The sequence below is a fragment of the Chiloscyllium plagiosum genome, chromosome 16 (genome assembly GCF_004010195.1).
Source record: "Chiloscyllium plagiosum isolate BGI_BamShark_2017 chromosome 16, ASM401019v2, whole genome shotgun sequence".
Taxonomy (NCBI): Eukaryota; Metazoa; Chordata; class Chondrichthyes; order Orectolobiformes; family Hemiscylliidae; genus Chiloscyllium; species Chiloscyllium plagiosum.
Window position 1 is genome coordinate 58168646 of NC_057725.1, and position 12769 is coordinate 58181414.

The following is a 12769-nucleotide window of genomic DNA, read 5'->3' on the forward strand; positions in this document are numbered from 1 at the left end:
TTAATCTGAACATCATTTGTACTTTATTTGCTTTCAGCATCTAATAAGGTTTATGCATCTAATAGGATATTAACTGTTCCATCAAAATAACACGCATTTGGTTCCCCTGCAATATCTCTGCAGAAGTCATTCAGAAAATCTCCAATCAATGTCAAAACTCCTGAAAGAAGTTTACACTTAAGATATATTAAAGCAAAGTTAACAATAAAAGTTGCTATGATACAGGGGTAATATTATTGCCTTTGGATCTATGGCTTCAAGCCACACTCAGAAAGGGTAAAGGGCAAATTTTGTTGCTTCAATATCAGGTATGCAGTGTATCGATTCCCAGACGGGCTGGGCTGTCATTTTGGCGCAAGTGCTAACATGGGGTCAGTAAGCAGCCATTCCCCAAAAACCAGAAGTGCAGAGGCAGTGACAGGACTGCTATGACGGAGGTTGGCTGAATAAAGGGCCCACTTTGGTGCTCTGGGACTGGATCCAAATTTTAATTTTTAAAAAAACTAAGGCCCTCTAGCCCCCAGCTGTTGCCCATCCTCACATCCAAACACTCATCATGCCTCATAGCTGCCAACTCATGTCATCACCTACTCTCCATTGTTCATAGCCTCCCTGCCTCTCCCTGTTGGCTTTCCATACCCTCCATACCAAACTATGCTCCTTGCCTCACTTCTCAATGGCCCCTCACACTGTCCATGCCAATATATGTCCCTCACTCAACCCCCATAGCCCTTTATAGCCCCATGCCAACAGTACCAATTCCCATATATTCTAACAACCTTTTAAATTCCCTATGCCAACTTATTAGGAATCCATGGTTCCTAGCCACCATCTTTTCTCTTGCACCTCCCATCCATCCATGTGCAGACTCCGAAGCCATGAAACAAAATAAAGTTCTATTTATCTACTGCAGCCATCACTATATTATCTAAACCATGCTCATTGAAAAAAGCCCATCCACTACGTTTAAACTGCTTCACATACTTAAGCCCTAATAATAACAAACTTGTATTCAAATCCACTTACAGCCACTTAATGCTATCAACTAAATCACGAATTTACAATTAAACCGGCCACTGTGATAATGATAGGTTGTGGAAGCAGTCAAACAGCACAAATTCTATAATGATAACTCTCAGCTTTGTGTCAATAAGTACCTACTAAAATTGCAAAAACATTTTTTTTAAGTGAAAGCTTTTCATTCAGAATTTAAGCTTGGGGCATTTAAATGTTGTGGCATTTTGACAGACCCTATTCATTTTTATACACATTCATGTCTACATGAAAAAAAAATCCCAAAGAGGCATCTGACCTCTTGGAAAAGGTACTAAATGGATATGTCAAAACTGGCAAATAATTGTCAGCTATGTAGAATGCAACTGTTTTCAAAACTGTTGAGCTAAAGGAATTTCAATGTTATGATTCTTTTTTAAACCAGTGTTTCTTTTAAAAACAAAGTAATATCATCAAGAGAATTTTTTATTAATGTCAGCATGGCTCGTGAAGCTATCCCCCGATTGTTACTCGGTGAGAAGGAAGGCAATGTGTGGGAGTGGGGAACATGGTTGCCCCGAGTTGGCACTAAATTAGCATCAGGGCATAAACAATCTGGTTAATGAATACAGGAGCAGAGGTTAGCACAGGGGCTATAAAGGCTAAGAACTAAAGACTGGTAAAGGAGGGATGAGGGGCAATGTGGGGTGAGTAGAGAGATATAGCCCGGCTTGAGATTCTAAATGACCATGGGTATGAGGGATCATTATGGAACGTGTACATGGGCATAGAATAGAATGGAAGACATGAGGTGGCATAGGTCAAACATAGATGGATCATGGGGATATGTGGGGCATGTGGATGAGTAGGGGCAGGTTGGAGGGAGAATGATGGTTTTAATTATTAAACTGTAGTACCGTGCCAGTGCACAGAGGTATGTTTCTATTCAACCAGCAAACTGCAGCCTCCAGCCTCCACTCAGTGTGTTAGCCTGGTATCCTGCCATCCCAGAATGAAAATCCCACCTCCAGGGCACTTTTTACCTGGTCAGGTTTCTGACGATCACAATATGGGAGTGTAAAATGGGGCTGCCACCCAGTTGATGTGATGTAAGATCAACGTTCAGTTCTGTATTTTGAGACGGACATAAAAAATCTGATGGCATTAGGAAAGCAGCAACTCCCTGGAGCTCAAAACAGCATTTGTCCCTCAGTCGCCAACACCGAAGCAAAAACATCCTCGTTGTTATTTTGTTGAAATGGCGTTTGTGGGATTTTTTAATCATTTTAATTATTAATTATCTGGGATTCAGCTTATTTCTTTAGATACATAGTTGTCCTGTCCAATCATCCAGTTTAGTCAATATATTTCTTCAAGACAAAAATAGCTCACTTTTAGGAAGGGGACCAAGAACTGAATTGCAGTCTGAGTGTAAGGATCGAAAGGGTTCAATAAGATCAAGAATGAGTCTGATCAAAATGCTTCTCTAAAAGGTCAGCATTCAGCTAATCTAGGATTTCACTGCATTGCATCAAGATTCTGTTGAAATGCAGTCAAATCTTGCTGCATCTACTGAGGGGTCGGTTAGCTCGGTTGGATGGATGGCTGGCTTGTGATTCAGAATGACCCCAACAGGGTGGGTTCAATTCACTAAATGACGTTATTGCAAAGGACCCTCCTTCTCAAATTCTCTCATGTTGCCCCTCAGGTTAATCCACCACCAGTCGTCTTCCTAATGAGAGAGCAACCTGGGACAATGGGGACATTGCTTACTTAGAGTCATAGAGATGTATAATACAGAAACAGACCCTTCAGTCCTACTCATCCATGCCAACCAGATATTTTAACCTAATCTAGTCCTATTTTTCAGCACTTGGCCCATATCCCTCTAAAACCTTCTTATTCATATACCCAGCGAAATGCCTTTTAAATGTAATTGTCCCAGCTTCTGAGGGAGACCAGAATTGCACACAGTATTCCAAAAGTGGCCTAACTAATGTGCTGAGAAAATGAGGTCTGCAGATCAGAGATGGAAATGTGATGCTGGAGAAGCGCAGCAGGTCAGGCAGCATCTAGGGAACAGGAGAATTGACGTTTCGGGCATTAGCCCTTCTTCAGGAATGAGGAAAGTTTGTCCAGCAGGCTAAGATAAAAGATAGGGAGGAGGGACTTGGGGGAGGTGCGTCGGAAATGTGATAGGTGGAAAAAGGTCAAGGTGAGGGTGATAGGACAGATTGGGGTGGGGGCGGAGAGGTCGGGAAGAAGATTGCAGGTTAGGGAGGCGGTGCTGAATTTGATGGATTTGACTGAGACAGGCTGGAGGGAGGGGAAATGAGGAAACTGGTGAAATCCGAGTTCATCCCTTGTGGTTGGAGGGTTCCTAGCCGGAAGATGAGGCGTTCTTCCTCCAACCGTCGTTTCGCTGTGGTCTGACGATGGAGGAGTCCAAAGACCTGCATATCCTTGGTGGAGTGGGAGGGGGAATTGAAATGTTGAGCTACAGGGTGGTTGGGTTGGTTGGTCCGGGTGTCCCAGAGGTGTTCTCTGAAACGCTCCGCAAGTAGGCGGCCTGTCTCCCCAATATAGAGGAGGCCACATCGGGTACAGAGGATGCAATAGATGATATGTGCTGTACAGCTGCAACATGACCTCCTAACTCCTACAGTCAGTGCTCTGTTCAACAAAGAAAAGCATACCAAGTACCTTCTTCACTATCCTATCTACCTGTGACTCCACTTTCAAGGAGCTATGAACCTGCACTTACTGAGATACGAGGCTTTCAAACACACAGAGCTATAGAAATTTGATAGAAACTTTCATTTACATTGGGAATGAGAAGCAGAGTATTCAGCTACAGCATAAGACTTACTAGGTTTGCTGAGATGATTTGGAGATGCCGGTGTTGGACTGGGGTGTACAAAGTTAAAATCACACAACACCAGGTTATAGTCCAACAGGTTTAATTGGAAGCACACTAGCTTTTGGAGTGACGCTCCTTCATCAAGTGGTTGTCACCTGATGAAGGAGCGTCGCTCCGAAAGCTAGTGTGCTTCCAATTAAACCTGTTGAACTATAACCTGGTGTTGTGTGATTTTTAACTTTAGGTTTGCTGAGAGTAAGGATATATCATTTTTCTTTTTGTCCTGTTGGGTCAGTTTTCCTGTGTTTGACATTACATTTGTGCTGTATTCAATCATGAATTCAAGAAAAATATTTATTACTTACAAATGAATCCCTAAAAGACAGACAGTGGTGTTTAGAAAGACAGCTAAGGAAATAGAGGTTAAACTCTCAAGCAGTGTTATAACTTATTCATAACATGTAGCATTCAGTACTCAAAAGACACTCAATTAGGACTGCTTTTTGCTTGCTTGCCTCAAGACAGTGAGGTACAACACTCACTTTTATTCAAATACAAATTCCTTCGTTAAGGTATAATTGCGTCAAACCTCATCTGGAGCATTTTCTCTATTCTCAACCAAACCAATCACTAGAAAGGTTCAGAAAAATCCAAATATTCTCACGTAGGAGGAAAGGTTAACATACACTGTATTACTTGATTTGTGCCTTCTGGCTGTGAAATTTAAAGATGAATTAAGTGCAGCTGCAGGACCATTTCAAACATAAAACCCACTTTGCATTGTGCAGTCTCTTCTATCTGTTTGAAACAAAATTAGCAGCCATGTTTTATTTAAACCATCACAGAGTGAAATTGACTTCCTGTGGAGCTATTTATGATTGCGAAATGTTTGCAATAAAAAAAACCAATAGAAGTCTGTCTGTTCTTTAGTCCTAAAGAGTTACTTAATAAGATCATCTCCAATGTGTATTTAAGGCAGCTCAGTGGTTCAGTGGTTAGCACTGTTGCCTCACAGCGCTAGGGACCTGGGTTCAATTCCCCCCTCAGATTCGATTCCAGCCTCGAGCGACTGTCTGTGTGGAGTTTGCACATTCTCCCTGTGTTCGCATGGGTTTCCTCTGGGTGCTCCAGTTTCCTCCCACAATCCAAAGATGTGCAGGTTAGGTGAATTGGCCACACTAAATTGCCCATAGTGTTAGGTGCATTAGTCGGGGGTAAATATAGGGGCATTCTTGGTGGGTTGCTCTCCGGAGGGTTGGTGTGGACTTGTTGGGCCAAAGGGCCAGTTTCCACACTGTAGGGAATCTAATCAAGTTCTATAAGCACATAGTAGTTTCCTGAGAGTAGAATTAACAGATAATAATAGGTTTCTAAAATTGGTGAGAAGTGGGAACTCTCGATCACCAAAACTGAATAAGAGGGGTTGCATAAGCTTTAATGAAAGTTTCAATATTGGTGCAAGTCATTTGAGAGTCATTCCCCGTTTACAATCACCAATTCAACCCCAAGGTTAATTAATTTAATTAATTTATTGCTGTGCTTTATATGAAACATGCACTCTATTGCTATTTTATATTGGCAAGGCAAGGACTGGCCCTACTTTTAGAAACAGTTTTATAATTGTCAACACTTTGCGGTATAGTTTTGTTATGGTTGCTTACATCATTGCTGGACTTAGTCCCCAAGTACCAGGTTTTACATTATTTGGTGACTCCAGATTACTGGGTTTGTTGGGAGAAATGGCCTTTAAGCAGCTGAGAAAAAGTAATGAACACACACTGTCACTAAAATGTGTGGTCTATATTTCAATCTAAATCCTTGAGGTCAGCCATAAAATGGAAATTAGCATCTTTAACGCCATCGATAAGTAGTCGCAAGTATTACTGTTATGTGACTTGAATCGTGTACCTTGATTGTCATATATATTTTGCAAAGTGCACTAGGTGGGTTTTTTTTCTCCCCCATACATTTCAGGGGATATGAGGTATGCCAGCATTTATTGTCCATTCTTTAACTGCCCTTGAGAAGTGGTAGTGAGCTGAACCATTCAAGCCTCCATGGTGGCAGTGGGGGGGGTATACCTACAGTATTGTTAGTGAGAGAATTCTAGGATTTTGACACAGTGACAGTGAAGGAACAGTGATGTACTTCCAGTCAGGATGGTGTGTGGCTTGGCGAGGAATTTACAGATGTTTATGTTTCAAAAGCTAAAAATCAGACATCACCAGGTTATAGTCCAACAGGTTTAACTGGAAGCACTAGCTTTCGGAGCACCGCTCCTTCATCAGGTGGTTGTCATCAGAAGGAGCGGTGATCCGAAAGCTAGTGCTTCCAATTAAACCTGTTGGACTATAACCTGGTGATGTCTGATTTTTTTTAACTTTGTACACCCCAGTCCAACACCGGCATCTCCAAATCATGACTTCCAAAAGCTGACAACCTTGTCCTTCTAAATGGTAAAGGCCACAGGTTTGGAAGGTGCTGTCAAAAGACACCTAATGAATTACTGCATTTTGCAGATGGGACACTACCATAATTGTGTGGAGGACTGAATATTTAAAGTGATGGAACAAATGCCAATTAAATGGGCTGCCTTGCATTGGTTTGTGTGGAGAGGTTTGCTCAACTCATCCAGACAAGCAGACTATATTCTATTACACATTTGACTTGTGCCTTGTAGAGTGCAGACATGCTTTGTGGAGGCAGGAGCTAAGTTATTCACGTCAGAATTCACAGCCTCTGATCTCTGACTTGTAGCCACAGTGTTCATTTGGCAGGTCCAGGTAATATTCTGCTCAATGGCAACCTCCCCAGGGTGTTATTGAGTGTCAAGGAGAGGTGATTATAGTTGGAGATGGTCATTATCTGACACTTGTCTGGTATGAAAGTTACTCACCACTGATGAGCCATGACCAAATGTTGGCGTGCTGCACTTGTACGTACTTGCTTCACTATCTGAGATGTTATGAATGGACTTAGTACTGCGCAATCTTCAGCTAAGATTTTAAGCTTGTGTTAGAAAATGTAAGGAATGCACAATAATTTGACCATCATTTTGTGTAAAAATATAAGTAAACGTTTTGGGTTCAATCTTTAGAAACTGTCTACTCCCATCCTGATCAAGTCCCTGCATTTTGTGTGTTTACATTCAGATTTATCTCATTTTGTTTAAAAAAAAAAGGCTGGTTATTACTCATGTGGTAGATCTTATTTAATAATCAAGATGGAGCAAACAAACAGACCAACGTCCTTGAGGGAAACAAGACCTTCTGTTTATCATTATTCATATTTGGCATTCAATCAGCCTTATTGATATGTAAACTATGACATGTGACGATGGGATAAGTACCAACAAGTTACTCTTCATGCCTTATTATACATTAAACAGTTGAGAGATACGTATAAATGGAGGAAAATGTCCTACATTATCTTCCCTGCTCCTACCTTGAATCACAGTAGGCAACTAGATACCACAGGACATAAGAAGCTGTCATTCCCACATTCTTATTGGAAATGCTTTCAATCATACAATGTTCCAAACGCATTATGAAAACCAGGACAAGCAACAAGGGAGTGATCAGAAGAAAGGCAACCTCACCAAGGGCAGAAAACTTAATCAAATAAAAAGTCAAACTCACAATTTGCGTGCTTTTGTTTTCTGGCTAAACAGCCTTATAAAAATATATTTAAACAGCAGTATTTATGCAAGTCCATGAGGGCATTAACCTGCTGGTTATTTGTGGAGATTTTGAATCGCACCACCAAGGGTTTAACTTACTTTAAAACTGCATTTGATTTTCAGAAATGCAATGTTAAACAACTCAGATGCTTGTTCAGTCACAAAAAACAATGAACGAATCAGCCTTTGGGTTTAACACTTTTCTAAATTCAATTAAAGAAATACTTAAGGTGTGAGGAAATTTTAGGTTGGAAAGGAAATAGTTCACAATCAGCCAACCTATGTGCAAAATCATGTTCACCAAATTCTGAGGAGATAAAGAATGTGTCTTTTTTTATTTTTGTGCTTTTTAGGAACTATGGACTCACATAAAAAAGAAACACAGGGATTCAGAATGATAGCTGCATGCTTTGTGAATCCTATTTGGGTAGCTATGGGTTCCAGCAAAGCGTACAAACTGGAGATGAGGGTTTGTTTACAAGTGAAGCTGATTGGATTGTGGATTAGGGACCAATTACCTACCACAATGATCCTCTGCTTGAAAATAATTGGATTGGCTGTCAGTTAGCTGGACAGCTTGGGCTGGGATCAAGACAGAGAAACAGTAGTCAAAGCAAACCAGTAGTTCTCAGCAAGTAAAAACTCTCAGTTCTCTGCAGTAAGCCACTTTAAACCAGAAAAAGAAACACCTCATCTTTCCTTCAGCTGATGCTGCATGTTGTGACTTTGGATTAGAAAAATCAGAGGCATTCTCACTCTATGCTTCTTGGAAACATTTGGAAAGAGGAAATTCGAGGAGAAGCCTTTGGATCAGCAGGAAACAACCCATCAGACTTTGTGATTAGACAGTTTTCTTACGTGTTTTTATTTTTTTCTCGATTGTGTTTGTCATTATGTATGTGACACAAAGCTTATAAGGGATTTAGAGATTTAATTTGTAGAGTTTAATGAAATTAGTTTAACCATTTAATGGTAGCTACAATTTATAAGAATTAGGTTAAAAATCACACAACACTAGGTTATAGTCCAACAGGTTTATAACCTGGTGTTGTGTGATTTTTAACTTTGTACACACCAGTCCAAAACCAGCATCTCCAAATTATAAGAATTAGTGATTCTTGTTGAATACAGAAACGCAATCAGTGCTCTCTGTCAAAGGTTGTGTATTTCTTTGAAAAACTTTAACTTGTGCGACGATTGAAAGTAGTGAAGCTTGATTCCCAGGGCGCTATCCCAGTGGGTTGTGACCCTGCAGAGATAGGGCAGATAACAAAAGGCTTTTCTCCTTAATACAGGGTCGATAATCAGGAGATATAGATTGAAGGGAAAGTACAGGAGACTTAGAGGGGGATTTACAGAAGGATTATTTCACACAAAGTGTAGTGGGTATCTAGAACTCACTGCCCGAGAGACAGGAATCAGCAGAACATTTACATGAAACTGGTCAGTATAACCTCAAAAAGGTGGTCAGCTTCAGATTACTCCCAGTGCCATATGCTAATGAATATAAGAATGGAAGGGTACAGCAAATGAATGCATAGTTGGAAAGATGGTGCAGGTGGGAGGGCTTTAAATTCCTAAGACATTGGGCCAGTTCGGAGGCAGACTGAGCCTATCGAGGTCGGATAGGTGGCACTAAAGCAGAGACAGGAACAATGACATGCTGTTGAGGAGGATTTAACCTAACTTGACAGCAGAATGATGCTAGAATAACGCATTAGACATTAGAACAAGAAAAAAACAAAGGGATTGGTGAGACAAATAATGGTAGAGCAAGAAATAGAAACCATAGAATCTCTTTTGTGCAGATAGAGGCCATCTGGCCCATCACGTCTGCACCGATCCTCTGAAGAGCATCCCATCCTAAGCCCATAACCCCTCATTTACCGTGGTTTACCCACCTAGCCTGCACATCCCTGGACACTGTGGGCAATCCACCTAACCTGCACATCTGTGGGAGGAAACTGGAGCACCCGCAGCAAACCCACACAGACACGGGGAGAACGTGCAAACTCCGCACAGAGTGTCACCCGGGGCTGGAATCAAACCTGGGTGCTGTGAGGCAGCAGTGCTAACCACTGAGCCACGGTGGTATATTAGATAGACTCAGAGTAAGAGGCAATGCACCAAGAGCTAAGATAGGTTTAGCATAGTGGAGGTGGCAGTAGTGGAGTACTGGATGGGTTAAAAATTGATAATGAGGTATATTATAAAGGCTAGTAGAAAGTGAGGACTGCAGATGCTGGAGATCAAAGTCAAGAGTGTGGTGCTGAAAAAGGACAGCAGGTCAGGCAGAATACGAGGACAGGAGAATCAACGTTTTGGGTATAAGCCCTTCATGAGGAATGAGACTTGTGAGTCGGGTGTTGAAAGATAAATGAAAGGAGTGGGGTGCGGGGAGGGGTGGGAGGGAAGGTAGCTTAGAATGCAATAGGTAGATGAAGGTGGGGGAGAAGGTCTTGGTCAGAGAGGAAGGTGGAGCCGATAGATGGGAAAGATGTCGAGTTGGAGGCTTGGGACAGGGATAATGTGGGGGCAGGGGAAATGAGAAAACTGTTGAAATCCATAAAGGCTATTTTTAAAGGCTGTCTGTGCTTGAAGATACTAAGTCTCCAGGACCCAAAAGGAATCTGGATCTGAGGATGCGGAGGGCAGGAAGAGTGAAAGTTACAGAAGCCTGGACCATAATCTTCTAATCCACTGTAGATACAGAGTTGATGCCAGAGGTCTGGAAAATTGATAACACTGTCACAAAACTTTCCAAAAATGTTATAGCACAATGTTAATCCAGAAACCTATAAAGATAACCCCAACAACAGCAAGCCAGTCAGTTTGTCTTGGTGGTGGGGGAGCTTTGAAAAACAGGATAAATTAATAGTCACTAGGGCAAATGTAGGTTAATTGTGGAAAGCCAGTGTTAATTTATTATTTTTTGACAAGGTAACAGAGAATGTGACCAAGGTTTAAGGTTAATGTAGGTAAAGTCGCTATCGTCATACCAGACCATGGGGTTGCTTTGGTGGTGGTTTAACCTGAGGGTCACCATATCTTTGGTGAGGGGAGAGGTTGAGAAGGAGAGTCCCTCATGGTAACCTCAGTCAGTGCAGGAATTGAACCCACACTGTTGGCATTACACTGCATTGCGAACCTGCTAACCGATGCATTGGTGTGATGTATAATGAACTTGGAAAAAAAGACATTTGATAAAGTGCCATACAAAAGACTTGCCAACAACATTGAAGTCAATGTAATAAAGGGTCATAAAATGGCAGCGTGGATTCAAAGATGGCCGAATGAGAGGAAATAAGTAATAGGGGTCAAAACTTTCACACTTGCCACCATACCACCTGCAAATGGGAAGATTTATCCAATAGACTATAGACGCAATGAATCTATACCAAACCTTTGGTCTTAATGGAGTATGTGGCAATTTTGGGCACTGACCTTTAGAAAAGATGTGTAGGCAATTGCAAAGATGCAAAAAAAACGACTTGATCGAATGATACAAGGGTCGAGTGCCTTCAGGTTTGTGGTTAGATTGGATAAACTGGGAAGATTTGGCCTTCAGAATAGAAGTTTGAGATGAGATCCAGTGGCACGGTGGCTCAGCAGTTAGCACTGCTGCCTCGCAGCGCCAGGGACCCGGGTTCAATCCCAGCTTCAGGTGACTGTCTGCATGGAGTTTGCACATTCTCCCCGTGTCTGCGTGAGTTTCCTCCGGGTGCTCTGGTTTCCTCCCACAATCCAAAGATGTGCAGGTCAGGTGAATTGGCCATGCTAAATTGCCCGTAGTGATAGGTGCATTAGTGGGGAGTAGGGGAATGGGTCTGGACGGGTGACTCTTTGGAGGGTCAGTGTGGACTTGTTGGGCCGAAGGGTCTGTTTCCGCACTGTAGGGAATCTAATCTAAATGCATTACAAGTTAGAGGGAAATCGTTCTCACTGGCAGAAGCATTGGGAACCAACAATCTGTCCTGGCACACCCATGTTGGTGGGACGGTCAAGGCACCACAATGCCTCTTCTTCTTCAGGTGGCTTAGAAAATCAGCATGCCCATAAGGACCCTTACCAATTTTTACAGATGCACTATAGAAAGCATTCTATTCGTACGGCAACTGCAATGCCCAGGAGTGTGAGAAACTACAGCCCAGACTATTATGGAAGCCAACCTTCCATTCTTTAACTCCATCTATACTTCACATTGTCATGGAAAGACAGCCAACATCAAAGACCCTTCCCACTCCAGTTATAATCTCTTTCAACAGGCAGAAGATGCAAAAGCTTAAACATACACACTAACAGGTTCAAGAACTGCTTCTTCCCTGCTGTTATTAGACTTCTGAATGGACCTCTCAAATTTCAAATCTAATGTTGACCTTGCTTGTTATGCACCGTCTCTGCAGCTGTAACTTTGTATTCCTCACTCTGCTCTACCCTGTGACCTTTACATGTTATGATCTGCCTGTACTGAAGGCAAAACAGAACTTTTCACTGTACCTAGCTACATGTGATAATAATAAATAATAAATCAAATCAGGCACAATCGTGATTTTGAAAAGGGAATTGCAAAAGCACTCATAGAGTCATAGAGTCACAGAGATGTACAGCATGGAGACAGACCCTTTGGTCCAACCCGTTCATGCCGACCAGATATTCCAACCCAATCTAGTCCCACCTGCCAGCACCTTGCCCATATCCCTCCAAACCCTTCTTATTCATATACCCATCCAAATGCCTCTTAAATGTTGCAATTGTACCAGCCTCCACCACATCCGCTGGCAGCTCATTCCATACACGTACCACCCTCTGCCCCTTATGTCTCTTTTATATCTTTCCCCTCTCACCCTAAACCCATGCTCTCTAGTTCTGGACTCCCCCACCTCAGGGAAAAGACTTTGTCTATTTATCCTATCCATGCCCCTCATAATTTTGTAAACCTCTATAAGGTCAACCCTCAGCCTCCAACGCTCCAGGGAAAACAGCCCCAGCCTGTTCAGCATCTCCCTGTATCTCAGATCCTCCAACCCTAGCAATATCCTTGTAAATCTTTTCTGAACCCTTTCAAGTTTCACAACATCTTTCCGATAGGAAGGAGACCAGAATTGCACGCAATATTCCAACAGTGACCTAACCAATGTCCTGTACAGCCGCAACATGACCTCCCAACTCCTGTACTCAATACTCTGACCAATAAAGGAAAGCATACCAAACACCTTCTTCACTATCCTATCTACCTG

At 42.1% G+C, this 12769-nt stretch overlaps 1 protein-coding gene across 5 annotated transcripts in view; it reads right to left on the bottom strand.

Annotated features, from left to right (window-relative positions):
* Positions 1-12769, bottom strand: part of LOC122557945 (N-acetyl-beta-glucosaminyl-glycoprotein 4-beta-N-acetylgalactosaminyltransferase 1-like) — a 667804-nt gene that overhangs the window by 446298 nt on the left and 208737 nt on the right. The window lies entirely within an intron of this gene.